We start from the raw sequence: 22,834 nt of genomic DNA, 5'->3' as shown, positions 1-22,834 counted from the left end.
AGGCCCATGGCCACTACGAGAGAGCCGCAATGTTCCTCTTTGTGCTTTCTCTATCTCTCTCTCTCTCTCTCTCTCTCTCTTGAATCAGAGTTTGCTATTTTTTTAGATAATGTTATATACTCGGACGGATTTTATTCCGAGATTAAAACAAACTCCATTCATGTACTCTTTCGTTCTTCCTCGGACGAAGGGTAGAGAAAAGTTGTAATCGTTGGAGATCTCATCTATATAATGATGATGCTACTATCCGATACGTTACACGCCGTATTGTATATACGGTCAGATAAGTTTTTAAGATATACTCGCCGAGGAAACGTTATCGCGGCCACGGAATCGAGATTAAAAAAAAAAAAAAATCTCGTTAAAATGCACACGGGGGGATAAAATATAAAAATATAAAGCAGATTTGTAAATTTTTTAACTTAATAATTGCAAAACGATCGTATCGTTTATCGGTACTTTAAGCGTACATCAATTTTCTAGGCGGGAAATAATTGCGGAAAAAGGCGATAAGCGTATCCTTTTCCCGCTCATAGTATAATGGTGACATTTTCTACCGCGAGAGAGGAATTATTTGCAATTAAATCAATTGCTGTTACGACGAAAGTTTCTTGCGTTCCCTTCTGTAGAAATCAGGTTTGACACGGAAAGCAGTTCACCTCGCCTTCTGCATGCCTGAGAAAATACTGGCGGGACTCTCGTAGTATTCGATCATTCGCGGTGGATGCGTGCGGAACTGACATAGCATTAGAAATAACTGGGCTCGCCGCCACGGATGTGTTTAACCTTTAATCCTGAGGATGATGCTAAGTATACTTCATACTTTTAAGTGGCACACCCTTTGATACTCGTTAAGTCAATTGCGGCATAACAAATATACGAATTGTATTTGCGGGATATTACATCAGGTTGCTCAAGCTCGTAATGGATCCCGATGTCATTTTTATTTTTGCCTTAATTACTATACGGGGATATCTACGGAGCTTTGCCCCTCCTATTTTCTAAGGAAACAAAATGGGTCCGGCATTTCAAAGGGATGCCATGTTTATCAACCCTTCGTCAATTCCGAGACTCGGAATACCAATCAAGTCCAAATATTTATCTCGATGAGGCAACCGAGGAGAAACGAGTCGTTCTGCCATTAGTTTTTAATTCGGATCAACATCGGTCACTCGCGCGGGACGTCGGGAAACAATTGCGATCGTTATCGTTAACCGTTAGCCCGTTGGATTTAAAAGTCGACCAAGTCCGGCGAGGTGTTCTTCACGCGTGGCCACGATCTCGTACTTGTCCGTTCTCAATTTTCCACGCTCGTTCCGCGCGATAAACATTTTTGAGGCCTCATTCAGCGTTCGATCGTTTCGCGTTCGATGCGCGCGGACTTGGCCTAGGTATACGGTAATAGCCGGGTACCGGCGCACTCGCGGCGGGCGTGCCGGCGCAAGGATGGTAAGCCGGTTAAGTGAGCGCGAGGAAAAGAAACGATCGGTCATCCTGATGCGTATAAGCGCGTCCGTGACACGGACACGGCGCCGCGCGAGCGAGCGAGCGGGCATACACGTACGGATCGGTGTGTGCGCGCACGCACAGACACACGCGGTCGTAGGTTCCTCTCTTTTGCCTTTTCTTTTTTCCCCCCCTCCCTTTTTGCTTTTTTACTGTATTCAATTGCCGGCGGTACGCTCCACTAGGTCCCAGAATTGACATAGCGTTATCCGGCGACGAGAGAGTTATCGCGGGAATATTACTACGGAAAATTATTAACCATCCCGACCAGGCCGTGATTGAACAGTGATTGAGCTTCGCGAATCGCGAGGTAAGTTTCCTATCGACGACGGAATGGAGTTACGCGCGCGTACTGCCGATCCTTTCCTCTCTCTCTCTCTCTCTCTTTTTTTTCTTTTTGATTAACGCAAAAAGGTACTCGCGCCGCTGAAACGAAGAAGATTAGGGCACTGACGATGCACACGGTGCAATTTAAACGAGAGAATGATCGAAGGATAATGCCGAGTATTAGCGGAAGCATTCCGATATATAAATAAAACAAATTTTTCCTCCCCCCCCCCCTCCCTTACACGATCGAATTTCGATTGTGATATAGGGAAATCGAAATACGTGGCTACGCTTGAACTAATAAGTTTGCCAGCGCGAGCGTTTGTTAAAATATGTGTAACGAGATGTATTTACTTATCCTAAAGCGGAAACTTTCTCCTCGAATTTGCAAATTGTCGAGGGAAACACTAGCGCGTGGAAGCACGAGAGGACCTCGAGAGCGAGATTACGAAGAGAGATATCTCGGCGAGTCACCGAACGCGATGTTTCCCCCTTCGAATAACGAATTTCACGATCGCCGATCATCGATGCAACATTAAATCTAGCACACTGTCACGCTTTAACCGCGCAGCTTAACTCTGGAACACGCCTACCGAGTTTAATGAACTTGTGCAATCGAGTGTCGATGCTCCTCGCGCGAAGTAACTATACAAGAATAAGCCGTTATCTCTCTCTCTCTCTCTCTCTCTCTCTTTCTCTTTCGGCCGCGGGCCGGATTCACGTAAAGATTTTGAAAACCCGTCGCGTTGTGATTCGACGACGACAACGACAACGACGACGATGACGACGACGACGACGACGACGACGACGAGGAGGAGGCTCCGTTCGCTAGCGAGCGCGCGACCGTTTGGAACGATTAACTCTGCTCTCTAAGCCTGCCTTTCGCACCTAATCAGAAAGTCGTTACAAGAGCCGCGCAGGGTACTCGGCGAGAAGAGCACCGTGCTCCGCATTAACGCGAGAAGGGAACCTTCTTGCAACGCGATAATCGCCCGTTATCGGAGCAGCGACCTGTGAATTACGTACCGTAACTCATTTTTCTGCATGCTTATTAACGTCTTCGAGGCGAGACTGAATTCTCTCGTGCAAAACGGTGCGACACAAAAAAGGAAACGAAACGTCGCGCGCGCGCGCGCATCGAAAGGATAATTCATTCGCGTTTTTAACCAATTGTTCTAAATTATCCGATTGCCACGTATACACGCTATTACGATTGTCGGTATTGTCATCCTTTATTCGCCAGGAACTGGTATACCGATTCCCTACGTGGCCCCTGCATGCACGTAATTTACTTGCAATTAGATCTACGTTAGAGCCTCAGCACGTGTAGTCGAATCTTCACTCCGTTATCTCTTGCTGCCGCTCCTCGTATGATACTTGACAAGAGAGCGCCGTTATTCCCGGGCCGCCTTATCTATTCAAAACCATCGAGCACAAGTATCACATCTCGTCGCTCGGATAACTACAACCTGCACGGTAGAGTGGCTTTCCCCTTCCCCCACCCCCTCCCCACCGCCGCCTGTCCCCTTGCCATTTTCCTACCTTTGCTCCACAAATCGCACGCGTACGCGCGTCCTCGTTGCGTTAACGCCTGTTGATCCTTCGAGACGGGACGAACTCCTCGAACAACACATCTTACCCCACCTCGGTACATAGTCTTCGTGGCAACATTCATCCTCCCTTTCCTCCCCGCCGGGTTCAACCTCGCGATCTTCTGCTGCCCCTCCGCCCGTACTTGATCCACACGGTGTCGCGGGGGAGCGCTAAGGGAAGCTGCTAAGGGCGGGGAAAAGAGCGAGACACACGTGTATCGGCTCATGGTGAAAATAGTGCAATAAGCGCGTAGTTATGCACCAACGGCGGCGTGCGGTTTACCCACCACCCGCCACCCGCCACCCCTGTCCATCCTACATTGCTCTGGTTCTCCTCCTCCTTCTCCTCCTCCTCCTCCTCTTCCTCGTGCACCTCCTTCCTTCCCCCGCTCACCCTCGCGCTCTATAAGTCGGTACACCTCTTGCATCCCGCGCCGTTGCGCTTTTCCCTACGGTAACATGAGCGACTGCGCGTACACCATATACCCTACGTGCGCGCACACGCGGGCACCGCGGACGTTTAAACCGGGGGGATAGCTACTAATTACAACGGTTACGGCATGGCAGTTGGCGAAGAAAAAAGGCTGATCTCCCGCGAGCCGGCCGGCGGCGGCGGCGGCAGCGGCGGCGGGAGGGGAGGGGGTAGGGTGCGAGGGACGCGGCGGCAGAGATAGATGAAGGGCCGGGGAGGGAGAGGGATGGGGCGGGGGTTGGGGGAAAGGGAGCAGGAAAAATTCACCGGAGAATGGGTAGACGCGACACGACCGAGTAATCGCCGCCTGGATTATAGCGCGCGGCACACACAGGATGCGAATGTGTGCGCGCGCGCGCGTGTGTGCGTGTTCGTTTTACCTCGCGTATCCTTCTCCTCGGCCCGGAATATATCGTTTATCTCCGTATACCCCTTTCGCTCGCCCTCCCCTTCCTCCTCGCTCAATCGGTCTCTCTCTCTCTCTCTCGGTATTTTTTTTTCCTCTTCCCCAGCATTCGGTTCCTGAGGAGCAGATCTCGCGCTCCCCGGCTCTCGCGTGGATCGCGTGCGTAAACGCGTATCCGATGGGTAATGAACTCGCCGTAATTTCCATCCTCGAGCGTCTCGCGCCGCCGCGTCGCCGCGCCGCGCCGTTGCAACGCGCCGCCGGCGGCGACGGCGGCGGCGGCGAGCGACAGGATCCCCCGTCGGAGATGTCCTTGCAAGGATGCGGGGCGCGCGATTATCTTACCTGCTTGCTACCTACCTACCTACCTACCTACCTACCTACGTACCTACCCTTCCCCCCCCCCCGGCCTCGAACGATTAGCCGGTAAATCATGGGTTTTGAGGATTCGCCGATTCGACGCGACGACTCGCGACGTTCTTCGCGGAACGCGCGCCGTGCGTGACGCGCGCGGCACGGTTATTACGGCCTGGCGTATACGTTGCACGCGTTGGCCGACCGGACGTATCCCCGATTTCATCGATATACATTATTTAACGTCGACGCGCTTGATAATGGACCTCGGAAGACAGGGATAATTTCCTCCGGCGAATATATGTAAAAGATATCGGATCCCTTCCCCCCTTCCCCCCCCCCCTCGGCCGAATGTTCAACGCTGCGCTCGGGGGGTCGCAATTAATTTCACCGTTCATTCACTCAAATCCGAGCGCTGTAACCGCGACCGTCTCCCGTAGAAGGAGACACGAATGATTAATGCGCGTGGAGGTCGCTCCGGGAAAAACTTTCTTTCGGTATACCGGTGAAAGAATCCGAGCGTGTCCGTGGATCGATCTGTCGGAATGCAATCCGGGAGCGCGGAATATCTCGCGTCACGATCTTAAACCCTCCGCCGCCCCGCGACCTATCGATGCTGCGAACGGCGAGGCGACGCGGAGACGTCTCTCGTCGCCGGACTAATCTCAGCCCGAGGAGGATTAGCTCCACCCACGGTACGGTTTTGCAGCGTGAACCGAACGTTCCGAATACCATGCAGCGAGGCGTATCCGCGCCTGATCGCGCGAGCGGTCGCTCGACCGGCCGCGATCGAAGGATGCGAAATGGATGCGCGTCGGGGAACGGCCGACGCGACGGTCTCTTTCGAAATATCTGATCGCGCACGGTGAAGTTCGTATCGATGTACTTCCGTCGGTACGATTAATCTTGAAGAAAACGTCTCGAGTCGGGACTAAAGGATCCCGAGCGAGCACTCTCTAGTCGCGGGGACACGTCGCTACATATAGTGACATTTTTAAACGAAATGAAAACGCAACGATCTCGTTGAGGACGCGTAAGTATAACGCAATAAGAATGACGATGTAATGTTAATTGTTGATTAATACGGATACCCGATATCGATCCTAATAACTCGAAGGTACTACTGCAGCGATTCAGAGGACTACTAATGTAACCAATCGAATACCGGTTCGAGGAGGTGAAAAAAAGTTATTTTCCTATGCTCTCGCGGCCAGCGCGAGCGGCGGATTCTCTTCTCTCTCTCTCTCTCCCTCTGCAGTCAGTAGCAGCGCGGATGGAAGCGGGGCTTCCGTGTGCGGCACGGTGGTTATCGCCCGCGGCGACGTGACTTCGCCGACGGTGCGCCGCTGGTTCTTTCACCCGATACGGCGCGGCGGCGGTAGCCGGCGAATGAACGTAGGGAAATGTAATGGCGTTTCAAGCTCAGGTGTGGACGCGCGAGTGTGCGGTGGTGCGCGTTGCGTAGGTAGGTAGGTAGGTAGGTTGCGCAAAAAAAAGGCAAAAGAGCGGCCCGCGCGCGAGCGAGAGAGCGGGAGAGGAAGGGCGTCGGCCGGCCTCGCGAAGCGCCACTCGGTCAAGCTCACTGCCATCATCTAGATTCTAGATAGCACGTGAGCGCGCGAGCGTACGCACGTACGCACGCATGCATTGCACGCGAGCGGGCGATCGCGAGCACGCATGCACGCACGCACGCACGCACACGCGCCCGAATACCGGCTCTAAGACTGCCGACAGTGTGCCGGCCAACCTCGCCGCCACACGCTCGCTCTACCTTCTCCCCCTTTTCTTTTTTTCCTCTCCTCTCCTCTCCTTTCCGCGCTATGTATCGCTCGCTTATCCAGCGAGCCGCGCGAATCGAGAGCGCAATGCGCGTTATACAGCCAGCCTCTCTCTTTCCGATGCGCGTTTGCGCCGATGCAGATATGCGACGCGTTTCGAATCGCGATCGCATCCGCCGTCGCGTCGCCGATTACGGCGATCGATCGCGAGCGATCTACGGCGCGACCGACGCCACGCGGGGATCATCGCGCGAACGAAGAGAGTCCTATGCAAAGAGAAATTATATATCTCCGGAGTTGGCAAATATTTTGGATGGAAATTTACCCGAAGCAGAGGAAATGTTTGCGTCGGCACAACAATGCAATATTGAGACATTTGCTGATGGGTCTATACCCGTCAGATTTTCCTCTCAATCAGACCCGATTATATTTTTTTATACTTAAAAAGAAAAAGTATTTCATTCCAAGATATTAAAATGTTTCCGTTTTTCAAATGCACTGAAAAATGTTTCAGTTTCGAGCGACGTTTAGATTTAAAATACCAAAGCGCTTAAAGCTGTTACAGATTTCAGCTTTTTAAACGTGTTTTAGTATTTCAAATCTACAAAATTTCTACGATATATTTCGAAATATTTAGATATCGTAACAATCGCGTGCTTCGCAAGGTGATGTTTTGCAAAAATTTCCAGCTCTCTTTTTCCCCTCTTTTCCTCGGCTTCTTCTCTCCCGCCTACCTCCCGCCCGCCCCTTGGTCTTTCCGATATTTTTCGACCGAATAAATGAGTTCTATCGCGACGAGAGGCGTGGTCCAGCGGCATGTTTCCAATGTATTTCGACGGAAGCTTAGGCCGGTCGCCGCTTTCTCATTTTCCTCTCTCTCGCGGGCTAGTTATGAACTCTCTCTCTTTCTGGATATTGCGACGCGCGCTAATCGTAAGCGGTCGATTACGATCTGTTCCGGAGGCTGCAATTATACAGGAGCTTCGTTCTTGTAATTAAAGTGAGATCTCGCGGTGACGGGGAGAAACTTTAGCCAAGAGACCACAAGTTTTCGGTCCGCTCTGCAAGTTTTCGGGAGAGAAACACGACTCGAAGGCCACCTAAGGGGTTACAAAAATATCGTATCCGCGCCGCAACCAGTAATTGCGCGTGATTTCGCGCGCGCGTTTGAAATATTAATCGGACGGCGAGCGACGAGCGTCGGCATGCTCTTCACGTTTGGTCCGAGCTTAATCCGCTTATAAGTCCGTATCGATCGGCAGTACTTGGCGCATATTTCCTATGCACACGTTGTACGCATCGAACTCGCCGAACTCGCTGCACGGTTGTGAGACGACGACGTGTGTCGTTGTAAATCGGAAAACGAGGCGGTGAGATTCGTGCGCGCGCGCGCGCGCGCGAACGTACGACACGTTAATTAATGACAATTTGAATTTTAATGCCTGGCGCGCGCGGAGAGACGTTTCGCGAAAATGAGCCTCATTAATAACGCATGAGCGGGATAATTTAGAGTTATGTTTCGCGCGGCGCGTAGCGTCGTGGAGCGTCGCGCGGCTTCGTCGCCGCCGACGCCGACGCCGACGTCGTGCGGCTTTGTTTGTGCGTTCAAAGCGCAATTATGCGGTATTAGGTTTCCGCTAGAGGCGAACCGTGATTTGGGGCAACAGGTGTACACAATACGCATGCATAATGCACAGGCGGCACATGTAAACTGTCCCCCATGCCCGCCGCGCGAGGTGCACCTACACCAAATTGGCGTTATTAAATTTACATATCCCGGCGGGGCGTGCGAATTAAGCGATTCTTCCTTCCGCTTTTCCCCCGTCGCCGTTCGCGGCTCCCGTCGCCTACCCCCCCGCCCCTCCCCCCCACCGGCGCGACCTCTCCTCTGATCGGGTACGTCAATTAAAATATTCTCACGCCGCGATTTCCCCATCGCTAATTGTATGTATGTATGTACGTATGTATGTACAACCTCGCACGTGACTCCATCCATATCTATCTAGAATCCAATGATGGATCTCGACGGGGGTCTCCACTCGCGGCGGCACAATTTCTAGAAACCTCACAGAAAAGCTGTGTCGACTGTAATGACGGATAGACTTTCGCAGAGTTAATAGAAAAATGTCGCGAAAACGTAACTCTGGCAGTTCGCCACCTTTTTTTTTCTTCATTCTTTTTTGCACCCTGTTTTTTTTTTTCAAATTTCGCACGTTTAACGCGCGTCACTACGGTCCGTGCGACCGTGAGCCGTTGCCAAACCTTCTAATATTCGGCATGCAGTTCAAGGTGCCAAATTCCCCGCGACATGCTTGGAAAATTTGCGGTAGCGAATTTTCCACGTCCCCATTTCTTTTTTCTGCTCGTTTTGATTTATTCCATTGAAATATCCGACGTTGCGACCAGCGAACTCTCTCGGCCGCTGCAAAAGTGTTCGTCTTCTCGACAATTTTTCCCTCTTGTGTCTCGTCACCCCTTCTGCCGCCAAGATGCGCTATAAAGTGTAAAACAGTTTCCAATATGTCATAACTGCAGTCCGCCTTCATCGCAAATGGATTGAATGGATTAAATGCTTTATTTCTCGCGATTGTTTCGGACAATTAATCGTTGTTTCCCGTAAAATGCTTTTTCCGCCGATCAAAGATGATTAAAGGCGCATCGTTGATTCTCGTTGATTCCTGTTAATATCTGTCAACTTTATCGACAGTACGCCGGCTGATTGCTGGTTTAACAGACATTGACCGAATCAGTACTGAAATGAATGACGCGCAACAGGTCCGCGGTATATACTTGTGTGCCTCAATTGCATCGCGCTTGTTGCTCGCATTTGTGTGCACTCGTCCTCTCCTCGCGTGGGATCAAAAGTGCAAAGTGTTTTGTAAAATATTTTTCCACTTTTGATCACGGCGGGCGCGCGCACGGCGCGAGATGCGATCAGTGAATCCGCGTGTGCAGGCGAACGCCGTCCGTGTTGCGCGACGCGCGCGCGTTGAATAATGACGATAGCGCGATTCGGGAAAACAAGCGGAAAGATAAGGAAGTATCGTAGAGAGATAAAAGCTGGCTCTCGAGCAGCCGTCTCAAATATCGAACATTTGACAGAGAAAGTGTACAATCTCAACTCGAAAATGTGTGAAACGTTATTAACGAGCGCATTGTAGGGTAAACTCAGGTATGATGGCCACATAGTTTTCACACAAAAAACATACTTTTATTTTTACTATTCTTAACAGAATTTGGCATATTATTACTTTACTCAAGCTTAAAAGTACTTGACAAAAGTTTTATGTTATTGAAAAAATATTGAAACATCAACATTGTTCGCCTTTCATAACTTTTTTTTGTAGGGAAGAAATGACTAAAGTGTCATTGGACAGTTGGTCATACATATTTTATGTACTTAACGTTTACAAAATAATAAAGAAAACTTATAATTTTATATATTTAGTTCTATTGCCACATATTGTTATATATTTAATTTTATTTTTAAACATTTTTAATAATAAATGCTCATATAAGCTTAGCATCTGTTTAAATTGTCAGCACCAAAAAAATATTTATGATATGTCAAATTTAAAATATTAAGTGCGCAACTTAACTCTCGTCTTTTTTATTATATATATGCATAAACACTTACTCCCCCCAAAAATCTTACCTAAACTAAGAGAGAAAGATAGTCGTAGTATTTATTTAAAAAATAGAAAAGGAAATAGAAGATATAATCACACATTACAATTTACGTTCGTTATGTATCTAACGATAATTGTGACAACTCAACTGTAATTTATTCAACGTTGTGGCAATTTTTAATGAACATATAAAAAATTTTTCGGATGGTCAAAAGTAAAAACGTGATATAATATCCACAATATTGTTACTTTGAATAGCATACGCACATAAACTACAGTAAATATCGATTATCTTTGAAAATAATTACAAAAACACATTATTTAGCAATTATTGGATAAATTATAACTATTAATCATCTAATCCGTATGGCTATCATACCCTAATTTATCTTACTTGTAAAGTAAAATAATTAACGGTACCGAGATAAGGCCGACATTATTCGCTATAAGATAATGTTTAGATCGAGAATATTCGTGATAGTCACTAAAAGTGACTAAAACATCTAAGACGTTCAAAATTTTTATGACAAATCTTGGAAAGTATTAAATTTCGTGTATTATTAGTGGTTTTTTAAATCGTATTATCGTAATTTTAGAAAAGCTCTCCCTTAAAGAGAGCTTAGCACGATATAAACCGCTTTTACATCGAGACGCTGAAATAAAATTTTTAAAGGGTCCCAAGAGTGAGGCGCGAGCCTCGGCGTGAGCAAACGTCTATGAGTGACACTCGCTCGCACGGATCTCTCTCTCTCTCTCTCTCTCCCTCTTTCTCTCCTCTCTCCAAAGTGTCACCTGAAAATAACTTACCATTGCTATTCTAGTAGCACGCATACAGCGAGCGCAGCACGGCGCAGCGCCACCAAAGTCCTCGTACGCATTTAAATCAAGAGGAGGACTCCTGGAGAGTACTCGGAGCGTCGAAGCCGACTCAAAGAGAACAGGCGTTCTATTGTCGCCGTCGTTTAACGTTTAACATCGCGAATAAATCGCGGGACGTGCGCGATAATTTATGACGCGGATCAAAACAAGGAAATTCCGCGTAAAAATCCCGTCCGCAGCGTCGTCTGGAATGGCCCAAAGACGACGCGATATATCGACAGGCAAATAATACCAGAGACATTGTCATTAACGCGCGATTCTTGAAACACCAAGGATAAGCGCGACGGAATTAAATCGCGCTGCTGCACGCATTACCAGATCCGTATCCCACTAAAAGGAGAATGGAACGTGCATTACGTGTGATTCACGCTATAAATCTAAAAATATATCTGCCGGTTCTCTCTCTCTCTCTCTCTCTCTCTTTCTCTCTTTCTTGGTTCGCGAACTCTCCCCGACGCCGCGCGCCGCCGTCGCCACCGGCACCGGCAAAAAAAATCGCCGAGATTCGCGCACGCCGCGTATTCGTCCGGTGACGTACCAGCGGTTCCAACCGATAATCGCCCCTGTAATCGCGCTAAGCGCTATCGTACTAAGCGTAAGGTTATCGCTTGAACTCCGTTGAACTACTAAAAAAGCTACTGAAATATTTCGAGGGCCGAACGTGATATTTTACAGTCGCGTAGCCCCGAGTAACGCGAGTTTCACACACGCACATATATATATATATATACATCAATTTTAGAAATAACCGCCGCTCGACGGGAATATCGTGTTAACGATAGTATTATATACGCGGGTTCCTTCATACATGGGATATCTCGTGTATGAAACGAAATACCCGGCGCTTTCTAACGTGCGCGACTTACGCCAGTCTCTCACGTATACACACGACCGCCGCGCCGTTACGTTTCTCTTCCGCGCTCGTGTCACTTTCCGTTTGTTCCGATCGACGGTCACGCACGGCGGTCGATATCAACGATATACTTGACCTACGGTAAGGCGACGCGTATCTACCTTTGTACACGCATTTACGTACGCGCGCGATCGTCGCGTGAGTCATACCCGAGGGAACAAAAAAAAAAGGGGGAACGTAAAAACCTGCGCGCGCGCGCGCGACCAACATTAACGACGTAGCCCGTTTGTCTGCAGCTATCCTCGACGTTATTTTACCCGCTTCCGACGCGAAACGCACGATTTTGGGCGGAAATTCCGCGACAAGTACGCGTCGCGGAAATCGACGATCATACAGAGTCTACGGATACCGGAACGAGTCTCTCTCTCTCTCTCTCTCTCTCTCTCTCTCTCTCTCTCTCTCTCTCTCTCTCTCTCTCTCTCTCTCTCTCCCTCCCTTTTCTTTTCCACCTTCCTCCGCGACTACATGTCTACGTGATTAGCTTCCGCGAAATAAAGCAAATTGGCACCTGAATCTCTCCCGAGTTAATTCGCGGATTCCGTATTATTCGAACATTTTTCTTTTTATCTTTCCCCTTTTCTTTTATTCCGCTAGGTATCCCCGACTTTAACTTTTCGACTCGTTCCTTTTTTAGAACGTTTGACGTAACGGCGAAGCGGGCGAGTGGCGATCCCGCGTATGAAGGGAGCAACGTTAATCGACGTATAATATAGAATTAGACGAAACCGCCGCGTGGAATAACCAACGGAAGCAGCGCCGGATTACCTAGAAGCTGCCAGCTAATTGCAAGGCTGTAACTTCGCGTAATGATACGTTCGCGGTTACCCGGCAATGCGTACCGAAGGCGAATCGCATTGCTCCAGTTGGGTCATTCGAATTCGCTGCGTTATCCGCGAATGTAAATCGTAAAGTCGCGAACTGTATAAATATCTCCCCGCGTATAAATATCCCCTGCGCGCATTTTGTCGCCAACGAAATACGCGGACTTATCCCACACCGCGGAAATGGCGAGGAGCACCGGGGGGAAGCGTGGGGTCAATCGTAAAACGCCGTATTTTCCAATCGGCAAAACCAATCGCGGCGAGCGCGTTCACGCAACAGCCATACGTCACGCAATATTCGTCGTCACGTATCCGCGCGATTTCGTGGAAAACGATTATATAATTACGACCGTCGGCCGTAACGAAGCAGGAACAGGGCGGCCCGATAGCGAGCGACCGGTCGATTCATGATTGTTCATTTAATTCTCGCGCAATCGGTTCTTGTCACACGTCGCGATCGGACACTCGATTTCGCGTGACTTCCATTCGCGAGCGAGTCGCCCCCGGGGGCGAATAATAGTCGAAACGGCACGGGAAACCGTTCGCGGGAGCGAGCGAGAACTCGCGGATGGTGACCGGTCCCGCGACCGGTCGGGCTTTCCGCGCAACTTGCATGATTACGAGGGAATTAAGCGCAGGGACGATGGGAAGTTTTCTCGAGGGTGGTTCGACGACTCCGTGGACATTCCCGCGAAAATTCTCGTGGAATAGTCGCGCGATATTAGAGCGATAGAATAGGGATGGGGTTGGATAGGAGGAAGGGGGAGGGGGGAGGGGGAGAGACCCCGGGAGATATCGGGGCGCCCGGTAAAACGCAATCAGAATAGTAATTAAGGATTCGGTTAACGCTCCAAGCGCGAGTGTAGAACGCAACCCAATTTAAACATACAAAAGTGTACGGTAGGTTAGCGAGGGAGTGCTCGCCACCGAGACGCGGGAGGAGGAAGGGTGCAGAAGGGAGAAGGAGGACAAGGAGGCAGAGAAACGACGACGCTGGTCCGGCGGTTCGGAGGATAGGGGAGAGGCGAGAGAGAGAGAGAGAGAGAGAGAGAGAGAGAGAGAAAGCAAAGGAGGAAACGCGACGGAACCGATGGAACGGGTCTGCACGTGTATGTGTGTGTAAGTGCAGTACACGTGCGTGCGCGTGTAAATGTGCGCGTATCCACCTCGTCCGGCCACGTGTGTTCTCTCGGTTGTGATTCGTGTGCGTGTGCATGGGCATGCCGCATGGTCCACGAGGATACTCGAGGGGTGTAGAATTGTGTGTGCGCGCGCGCGCGCGCGCGAGTGTATGGATGTGTGAACCGCGCTTCTCGATCTTGGAGCGTACCCGTCCGTGTGTTACAAGCGCGAACGCGTGTGCGCCGCGTACGTCCGTGTGTTTGTATGCGTGCGAGAGCGCGCGTGTCGGAGACGATGCGCTGCAAACCTGGGTGAAAAGTAGGAGAGGGAGAGAATTCCTGTGTGCCTCCCGTCCTGTCCTCCTCCCTCCCGCCATTCGTCTCCTCCGTCCGTAGCGCGGCAACCCCCTTCCCCCCGCTGCGTCACCCTTCGTCCCTCCCTCCCTCCCTCCTGCCTCCAGCCTCCCCCTCGCGTCCGGCTTACAACCGTGGGGCCGTTTCGAGAGTGGTAGCAGGTGGACGAGGGGGAAGAGTAGAGAGAGCGGTGCATCGGGAGGACCGAAGGAGGCACGGGGGGGAGGGTGGGAGAGGAGAGGGTGAGGCTGAGCGCGCGAGGAGCGAAAGAGTGGGACAAAAATCCGGCGGTGGCCAATGGGAGGAAGTCCCCGAACCCCGCGAGCGGAGAAAGAACCGACAACGTCGCCGGAGTTGGAGTTTTTGTTTACCGCGCGCGCGCTCCGAGGAGAGCCGCGCGTATCTGCTGCCGTAGCAGCATCAGCATTAGCATCAGCAGCGGCGACAGCAGCAACAGCGGCAGCAGTAGCAGAAGCGGCAGCAACAGCAACATCGGCGACAGCAACGACGAGAAGCGCCAACCACCTCCGCGTCATCTCTCTGCTCCGGCTCCTCTCATCGGACAGCGTGACCAGGGATAAATAAAGAGGAGGAGGGGGGAGGGGAGAGGGAGAGGGAGAGGCGAAAGGATTTGTAGAAGGTGGACGGAAAGGACGAAGGATGGTAGGGAAGGAACGAGAGATATAGATAAACGGAGGAAAAGGGAGAAAGGGGAGGAAGAGAGATTGTCGACGATACCACGATTCTGATGTTACTCGATAAAATTACTCATGTTTCTTTTGCGGTCACTGCGCTGCCTCTTTTCTAGCACTTAGACTATATCCCGAATGTTTTTATATTTTTTCGTTGCGTTTGTAAAAACATTTTTTCCGAAGCAGAAGCTTCCGCAAAAGAATTCGCAGTAATGTCTTAACGAACAACGAATCGAATAAATTAAAACGTTTGCTTACCCTCGATTAATTCTCGCAGCTGTTTCTTCGCGTGGCGCATATGCGCGCCCTGCAACTCTCTATAATTTGTAAGAATCTTGATAATAATAAGAAAAGACTTGAGTTTTATACCGATCAGTATATAATTAGAAATCATATTGTACGAGTGATAAAAATTTAGAGACGACAAAGTGTAACGAAACATATTATTGTCAATGATTTTTTTTTTTTTTTTTTTTTTAAGTTAACGATAGCGCGTGCATCCGGATGGAATTTCGTTTCGAAACTCGAAACTTAGAGAGATGCAGATCAATGAGCTTCGAAGACACGGAACATCGACCGCAAATCACGTTCCAACGAGTGTCCTCGCGCGATTCGAAAGACCGAAAGTAGTGTGAACCGCGTGAGCAGTACCTTCCCTTTCTCTCTGCCCCCCCCCCCCCCCTTTAGCTCCCACACGACTTCTTTTATTCCCCTAACGGCATCCTTCCTGCTCTCTTTTTGCGCGAGGCCTCCCTCTATCCTTCTCTCTCTGTGTCAGGGCCGATTGACCAAACTGCACGAGAGAAAGCACATGGCGCGAGAGGATTTCGTCGCCGCAACGATGTTTTGCCGAGGCTCGATGTCACTCTTGCGTATCTCGTTCGCAGTCACGCAACAATCGCGATAATCGTTACCGATGACATGCAACGGCAAATGATAACGCGAATCATCGTACCTTATTGGCTCGTTTACTCGCACTTAGGATACATTGCGAATTACAAGATTGACGCCAAGATAATTGCCTCGGGATGCTAGCAATTTGATTTCGTGATCTTTAAAGTGTTTCCAAGCTCCACTTAAACGTGATTTGTTTTCATTGTTGTCATTAATACGATGAATGTGAGGAATTTTTTCAGGTAATTCAAAAAGTGAGTAAATTTTCAAAATTTCCATACGACATATGCGTAAAGAAATAAGATTTTATTATTATAACGCCTTTAAGGTACACGTTAACACATTTTCAATTTTCACGCAAAGAGAAATAGCCAAAAGTAAATGTTTTACAACGTTAATTTATTTAGAAGCAAGTAATTCTGCGTAAACATTGTCATCAATCTCGGTTAATTATGACAATAATTCCCCGGCAAAAGGTTGACATTTATGCGACTGAGAGCTAGCTATCGCTCGTAGAGAGTCGCGGGCCAATACTTAAAGCAAATTTAAACGAGACTAGCGCGAAACGACGGGACTGATTCGCTTCGCACACGTACAAGGCGGCTGTCGGAGTCGCGGGGGGGAAGGGAAACGAGGTAGGTATACGAAGAAGAAGAGAGGAAGAAAGAGCGAAAGAGAACAAAGAGAGAGGGAAAGAGGGAGGAACAGAGAGAGAGAGAGAGAGAAAGGGAAAGAGGAGCAGACAAAAAGGAGAGGAAAGATGTCATCAACCTCCGAAGCCACGGCAGTGGACGGTGACTAACTGTGCAAAGTTTAACCCTCGGCTCCCTGGAACCTCCCTTTTTGGCATGGAAATGTCACGTATGCAAATGCGTGTCACATGCAAACGGCTATCCACTGTCATCACGTCTAAAGACGAAGCGCGATTGAAGAGGAGAATCTCGACGCCGACACATGAACGGGACCATCATTCATCGCGGGGCAAACGGCGGGCTTAAAATTTGTGCGCTGACGCTACAATTTGCAAGTGCGCTTTTTTAAATTGAATAATTACGTCGATTACGGTATAAATTTTTATTAATAACCCCGCCGTATTTAAATTAATGTTATTTACATTTACGCGCATAAATTTTGCAAAACAATTTTTTGAAATTAAAAAATTTGTCTGCAAACTATTCGATAATATAAAGTATATCTCGGACATATCACACCGAAATATTTAATGGAAAGGAACCGCGAAATGGGATGTAATTAGAAACGCGGCAAACATACTTGCATCGGATAACGGCGGTTGAAGCCACGGTATAACATAACGGCCTTAATTAATTTGCAGACTCGGCAGACACACTCTTTTTGCCAAGACACACGAAGCTCTCTCGTCTTTTTACGTAGTTTACTAAAGAGAGAGAGAGAGCGAGAGAGAGAGAGAGAGAGAGAGAGAGAGAGAGAGCTGTCCGAAAATGTGCTAGCTGGAAGTAAACAATCGTTCCGAAAAAGCGCCGTTGTTATTCCAATATTGTTTCCTCATTTTCGACATTATGAATTTTTTTATGCCACAGTAGCGTGTTTTGTATATGGTAAAACTTTATATTGCTTCGTTAATAGACGCGAGTCATCAAATTATTCATGAGCTTTCGTGAAGAATCGTCGATAAGCGCGCGCGGAGAAAGGGTTGAGGGCGAGAGAGGTTAAAAGAGTCGAAAAGCCCAGACCTTCGACGGACGAAGGAAAGGCGAACTCGCGCCGAAGTTGGTCAGCAGGATGAACGGAAGAAGTACAGACTAGATGAGAGTCTTAGTCCCTCCCCGCGCTCCTCTCTCTCTCTCTCTCTCTCCTTTTTCCCCCGCCGAACAATGCGCGGAGAAATGTGCGATAGGGGAAAAAAATGGACCGCTGCCATTATGGAGTTCAGGGCCACTCGAGTTGTTTTGCTTCCACCTCCGCAAAGGAGCCTCGTACAGCGGCAACTGTGCTGAATGAATCAGCGTGAGAGGGAAAGAGAGAAAGGAAGAGAGAAAAAGAAGGAGCGAAAAAGCGAGACGGCGGGAGGGAGAGGACGAGAGGGAGCTTTCACCACTAGTGGCCTAGACTTCTTCTTCTCTCTCTCTTACTGTCCCGCTGTCTGCCATTACATTTCTTCCTGTCTGTCGACGTTCCTCCCCCATGCATTTGCAAAGCGCCACACGTTGTTCGTTTCCCCGACTGTTCCAGTGCGTATCCTCCTTTTCCTCGTCATATGCCACGGGCGTTAGGGATTTAGAAACGTACATACGAACGCTAAGGTCGTTGACTCCTCTGTATTATGACTCTTAGACGACATAATCTACGAATGCTAAGTTTTCCATTTTCCGTTTTCCTTTCGAAATCTTCCCTGTGGCTTCATTACTTTTTTCTTTTAAATTGGATCTTTGATTGCGTAAACTCATTAAAACTTGAACTTATATAATTCTCCCACGAGTTAAAAATAATAGGCTTTCATTCGCAAAATATTCTAAATTTTTAATTAATATCAATTTCGCACATCTCGATCTTAAGAATTGTCTCTCAAAAATTGTCTCCAGTTTTTCCAATATCATTGTACATAAGATTGTAATGTAAACATATACGTCAATTCTGAAACGACTTGTATAAATCTGAAGACGCCTTGTTGTAGGCAACCCTGATACGAGGAGGTAAACAGAGTTGCAGATAGTCGAGAGCCGTGCGTAAGTCTCGCGTGTGTGAATAGAAATCGTACACTTGAGGCGTAAAGTAACATCAATGAAATGACAATCGTTTCTGAAATTATTTCGAAAATGAATTAGAAGCTGGTTTTTTTAAATTAATTATTTGTAATTTTTCCCACAACCGTTTTCCTCGTCGCGAATCATTATTCATCGTCGGAAATTTCGTAATATAACTGCACGCGAAGCTGCATTATCCCGAACCGTAATCAGAGTGCAATAAAGAAAAAAAAAATTTCGCCGCGGCGCTGCGTTATCCGATTGCGTATCGATCGCACGACGAGTCGCAAGTCTTACGGTCAAACATTTCTTTTCCTTACACTTATCAACTTTAATTTACTCGGTGTTTCCGAAAGTTACTTCATGACGTGTACGCATTTTCACTCGTGACTCACCACTTCGCGATACTACGTTTGCTGTGATTCTCCGCGTTGCCGGTCAATAATACTGTATTTGCACACTTCGTAACTTTACATTGCAACATTACATGCAACGTTTAACTTATTAAAGTGACTAATTTTTTTTATCGCGTTTATGCTTTTTCTACTGCAACACGCCTCTTCTCGATTGCAAAAAAGTAATTACGTTCCAATAATACCTCCTAAAATTAAAGGATACTATACATTTGATAAGAAAATATTCCATACTTTGTATAAATTAAAAAGATAGATTAAAAATCGATAATGTACACAGAAAAAAGGATATTATTATTTTGACAATACCTCTAGTTTCAAAATGAAATAATCAAAATCAAATGAAATAATGAAATCTTGAAATAAGATTATATTGCGTTAAATCAAAAAAATTTACTTGAATGAAGATTTATTTTAAGATTTTATATATTTTAATCAAGAAAATGATATTCTTGTAATTTGTGAATAATTTTCTTGAATGAAAACGAAAAAATGTTGGATAGAAAATACTGTACGTTCAAATCGAAGATTATAATTTTCTTAGAATAAAATTATGAAAATAATTATATTCTTGAAATAACAATTATAGTATTGAAATAAGACTATAATACACACACAGAAAAAAATGTAATATAGCCATAATAACATATGTGATTGCGGGCTGCCAACTACATAAAATACTCAATACAATAATATATGCTATTACAGTATTGTACATTGTACTTGCATTAACAGTAAATGTTAATTGTATTGAGTATTTTATGTAGTTGGCAGCTCGCAATTACATATGTTATTGGCTATATTACTTTTTTTTTTCTGTGTATGAAACAATGAATACGTTCATACGAATATATAAGAATTAATTTGACACCTGCCTTTTTTTCTGTGTTAGACTAATATGCATTGTCTGATGCATGCTACGAATAAAATTAATTTCTAATGGTACCATCACATTATAAGGTGTACGGTTTCCTTTTTTTTTTTTTGTTTCGTGTCGCGACATTTCGCAAATCGATACGAGACGGCCGGAGTACCGGCGTCGCGTCCCGCCTATCTGAAACAACTCGGTGGACGGGAGCGCGCGACTTAGCGGGCGCAGAACAGGCGAGAATTATCGCAATCTCGGGCGCCGTAATGCGCTTCATAAAAAGCTCCGCTTCGCGTTTATTGGGGAGTACCGGGGGTAGCGTGCGCGCTGCTGGGCGCTGAGTTCAGAACCGCCGCCGTTGCACCGCGTCCGTTATGGACAAAAGGGCTTTGTCGAGTAGACAGTGACAGTGATGAGACCGTGATGAGTGGCAATGTCGTCGGTCGACTGTGCAGAGCAGCCCATTATTCCACCTGGCAGAAAGCTTTCCAGTTTGGCACACATCGAGTATCCAAGCGATCACTTATTATAATCATGCCGACCGCGTTGTTGTTGTGTTGCTGTTGTTGTTGCTGCACCGTGCTGGCCATGGCTGACATCATAGTGCTAAAAGGGGTTGGCGGGCACTATATTGGCCGTCTCCCTTTCCCCCTTCCCTCTCTCTCTCTCTCTCTCTCTCCTTCTCGACAGCAAGCTTGCTCTGATTAGTGATTAGCGCAAAATCGCCGGCGCTCGTTCGTTCGTTCGTACATCGTCCGGATGGGTTGCCAGTCTCGGCTCACTGGCTCCATTCTTTTCTCCCAAGCCATTTAATTTATGCTGAAATCTATAAATACCAGCGATACCCTTTCTACCCGCAACGGGAAAAACTGGTAGCTGGCGAGCTTAACGGCTCGGCGCGGAAAAAACTGCGACTGAGGCGAGATTTTAATGTGATACGCGAATGCGCCCGTATCGCGTTAATATTAGAGAGACGCGGAAACGATAAGGCACATTTGCCGCTAGTCTTGCATGTAATTAAACGGTCTATGGATAAGAAACTTCACGTGCATTATATATCTTTTTTTTTTTTTTTTTTAATGCAATTTGATGCTATCGTGTGATGTTATAATTTTCCAATGTAAAGATTTGTTTCCACTTTTCATCGATGTAGTTATTTCGTCATTAAAGCCGACCTTCACGGAAGCTTTCTTAATTGCTTCTTATCGTCCAAACTGAATTCAGTATCGCGAAACTTCTGAATAAATCACTTCTGAACAGTTTGCTCGAGTTTCGAATACACTTTGCAGTTCGCCTTTATTGTTTGTTTTCTGTAATCTTCCTCTTCGATAACAAAAAAAAAAAGAGTCACCTCGAACGTCAGGGGTAGACTTTGTTATCGTTCACTTTTAAACTAATGCCAATTTTGTAAGACTCGATTAAAGGCTATCCTAAATCCTTCCTCCGAATACTTTGGCAGGCGTTATTATTATTTAAGTCTTTCTTTTTAAAGTGAACGACATTGATGAAAACGACCCGAGAATTCCACGACCCCTCAAAATTCTTCCGATAACGGCCTTGGGGTCATCGACTTCTCCGGCGTACTCGATATATAGAGATAAAGAAAAAGAAGGAGACGAGAGAGAGAGAGAGAGAGAGAGAGAGAGAGAAAGGGAGATGCGGGAAGTCCCGCAGGACGCGCGAGCCCCTGAAGGAGACTCGAGGGAACTCGGATTTATTGCATAACAACCCCCTCAGTCAGCTCGTAACCCTTGGAAGTTGCGTAGGTCCGACGGTAGAGGGTGCCGCATAGGCTCGATGATCTACTTGTTGAATGGCGAGGAAAGAGAGAGAGAGCGAGAGAGAAAGAGATGAGGGGGGAGAAGAGGCAGGATATTTCTGAATGAACGAACGACTGAATGGGCCGTCGCACATGGCATAGGGTACCTACTTGACACCGATCCGCAACCTCAACAATCGCCCCGACCTGTCTTCGATGCCAGCTACTGACCTTGTCATTCTGGAGAGGCGCCGCCGTTGGCAAAGAGAGAAACACGAGCACGCTCGGGGGAAAAAAAAGGAGGAACGACGCGAGGGAGAGAATCAGCGCGGGACACAGCACCGATAATGCCGAACGTGCGTAAGACAGAACGGAATCGCCGAAACGGAATAATGAATCGATAACTTTCCCGAAATGATGCAATTAACGTTTAAAAGGCGAGCTGTGCTACAAAGAAATAAGATGATTTTTCTTTCGAAGAAAGACCTTTCTGTCAGTCGTGATAACTCTGCTCGTGACATCACACGTAATGGATTGCGTAAAATTACACGTACAATATCTACGAGTTGGAAATTATCCGAGAGTATTAATGATTTTATTTGAATTATAATTGACTTATATCACGATTTAATCTGACTTGACGTCAATCCATCTATAGAATCATCTTTTAGAGAGGTATATTTCCCTTATCACCTATGATTCAAGATTTATACTACTTATCTCTACGTTTAACAGTAGTATGACTGATGTATATGTTATATTTATATAGGTATGCAATAAATTATGTCGTATAATTGCATCGACACGTTTACAGTAAAGTTATTACATGTAGCGCACTTAAAACCATTGGTCAACTTGGCCAACCATTTACAGTAAAGAATTACATTTTGTAACACTTTAACTATATTTAATTGCATTTAACTTTACATGTAATTTATTTTGAAACTAATATTTTTGCATTTGACAGTGGCACATTACCCGAACTCTATATGCGTGGTTTAGGTTTATGTAAAACGTGTCAGTTGAATAAGATGACAAAATTGTATTAAAGACATCAACGCGACCTTATGCAAAGAAAATATGTGCGTATCGCTATAATAATTATAATTAATGCAAATAAAAAGTAACAAGTAGATTAGCGATTCCGTGTCATGATAATAAATTATTTTCACTTGTAAAAGGCTGTGCGATGATTAATAGGGATTAACAAAGTTACTGACGCTCAAGTTTCAAGACCGCATTTATTTTGCTCTCCTCGGGATAAAACACGGGCCGCGCAATCCCCTCGGCATGCAGGATGCTCTCGTGAAATCTCGCGATTCCTCGCGTTTTG

Source organism: Monomorium pharaonis, chromosome 5 (genome assembly GCF_013373865.1).
Source record: "Monomorium pharaonis isolate MP-MQ-018 chromosome 5, ASM1337386v2, whole genome shotgun sequence".
NCBI classification, from domain to species: Eukaryota; Metazoa; Arthropoda; class Insecta; order Hymenoptera; family Formicidae; genus Monomorium; species Monomorium pharaonis.
The sequence above is the reverse complement of the archived record's forward strand: the minus strand, read 5'-3'. Positions refer to the sequence as shown.